Below are 2,498 nucleotides of genomic sequence, written 5' to 3' on the forward strand. Positions count from 1 at the left end.
GATCCTTCTTTCATTTTCCTTTAGCTATTGATAGATCCTCTAACGATAAAGAAAGAATAGTGTCATCAATTAACCAATTTAATACTAAAATGTTATGTTATTGTGTAAAAATGGAGGAGTTGGAGAGATGATTAGTCTCATCAATTCAAATCTAATTATACAAAACTTAATTTTAAGTGATGGAGGGGACCCATATTCCCCAAAAGAGAGTACCCATCTATTCAATCACACAATATGTATATATGCTTTGATATTATAAGTATAATGTAGATTGTGAAATGAGTGAGTGAAGTAATTAATGGGAGAATATACCCAAATTTGTCCACATCCAAGCTGCCACATTAGTCAAACAGAGTTGGCTAATTATCTAACACCTAAGGCAGGTGATTAATAAAAATTAATAGAATCTTATACAAAATCCAAGGTTTTATCCCATTTATCACTGTATCCATAAATATTAGTATCAGTCCACTCCTAATGAAGTCAACTTTTTGGCTCAGGTTTGATCTGGGGAAGTCTCCTTTTTCCCCTTTTTTTTCATATAACAAACATTTAATTTTAGAGCTAATTACATACATTCTCTCAAGCTACCATCATTTAAATTAGCCTTTAAACTTCTACACGTTTCAATTTATCTCTAAATCATGACTTTTGTTATAAATCATCCTTACACTTCTGAATATTTCAATTTCATCCTTAAATTATGACTCTTATTCTAAAGTAATTCTTAAAATTTAAATATCTAATTTCATCTGGAACTTTGCACTGGAAGTGTGCAACTTTGTAGAGAACGGAAAGGATTCAGAGATGGGTGTCAAATATCTTTGATCTCTGTAATCATGGACAAACGCGAGATTTTATGTTAGGAGAAGCAAGCTTTTAAATTTCAAGAGATGACAAATTATAAAATTTTAATGGGATGAAAACATATTCAGAAAAAAAAAAATAAAAATATGATAATTTAAATATTTTAGGGGGAACGACTATCACCACTCGTCCTTGCCGGTAACCATGTGCTGCTTTCTACATGATTCATGCCCTCAAAGTTGTACTTTTATGTGCCTGTAAAACCAAAAGGTTTCAGATTAGTGGCAATGGTTGAGCATAGAATGCTTCGGTTGACTGTTCATCTGCTTTTGTTATAGGCCATACCTATGCATACCATAATACCAGCATTTTAAAACTTGATAAGGAAGGCCTACAGTTTGAACTGGCCATTGCTCCTGCCCATTTCCCCAATATGATTAATTCGGGTTTTGTTCTAGTGATATAAAAAGGTAAGGTGAGTTTAGTTTATTTATTTAAGTGATGTTTCTAGTGAACGGTTATCGTTGTATCTTAGAGATAGATTAATAACGTTCTCAACACTGAAAAGATGATGAATTTGTTTTAAGGAGACCGTTAAACAGTCCTCAACAAATTTAGCTATCAATTCAATTCATGTTTGAATTATTTTTAAATCTTCTCCGGACCTAACAATCTCATTATCATATCCTCCATATAAGTTCTATTGAGCTTTCGGAAGATCCTCTACATAAGTTTCTTTGAAATCTCTGAAAGATCCTCCTCTCAAGTGAACTTTGAGGCCTTTGGAGCCTCTATCCTCCAGGGGTTTCAAGAAATTTCGGTTAATTTTTCTTCATAATAACATTATTTACGCTTAATTATTACAAGATATTACTTGATTATTTTTAAATTTATCTAACACTCTTAACTGATATACAACCTTTTGGTTAAAACAAGTCCAGCATGCCATGCATCATGCGGTGGCACCTCCCTTTAAAGCAAAAACAAATCAGTTATTAAGCTGACACCAGCCAGAATATGATCCTAAACACCAAACTAATTGTTTGTTCCAAGGGAAACTATGGTGAATCATATGGAAAGCTTTGAATTTCATTTAAAAAACAAAGAATTTGCAGTTGTGGAGAAGGAATATGATGTCATACTCAAGGGAGGTCCCTCCCATGGAGCACGGGGCCTTCAACAAGTGCCCCAAAAGCAGAGTTTTCGTGACTTTCCTTCTTTTTTCTACATAAATAATCTTTAGGGTGGCAAATCCCTACCCCACCTTCATTTTTTTCACAAAATAAAACTGACAGGTTATAGCAGCCAACGTTTCTTTAAGAAATCATCTACTCTTTATTGCTTTAGTATAAGCTCAGCTGCATTAAGTAGAGACCATGAAAGTAAAATTAAACCATATACATATCCTTTGTATAAGTATTCAATAAGAATATATATTAGTAATTAATTCCATGATTGAAAAGTGTATTTTTTCTAATACTTAATTATCATTTTGATTAATGATTCACCAATTAAATTATAATTTTATAAAAGCTCATCCTATAAGCAAAAATTACCCCAATCCCACTGAGTGCATGAGTGAGTGAGATGTAGTATTTTGATAGATTGAGTTTATTAACTAAGAAATTAAAATGGAAGGGTTTGAGTGGATGCTATGTATCTTAGACATAATTGATCAAAGAGAAAATGTA

The sequence above is a fragment of the Hibiscus syriacus genome, unplaced genomic scaffold, assembly GCF_006381635.1.
Source record: "Hibiscus syriacus cultivar Baekdansim isolate YM2019G1 unplaced genomic scaffold, ASM638163v2 tig00111842_pilon, whole genome shotgun sequence".
Lineage (NCBI taxonomy): Eukaryota > Viridiplantae > Streptophyta > Magnoliopsida > Malvales > Malvaceae > Hibiscus > Hibiscus syriacus.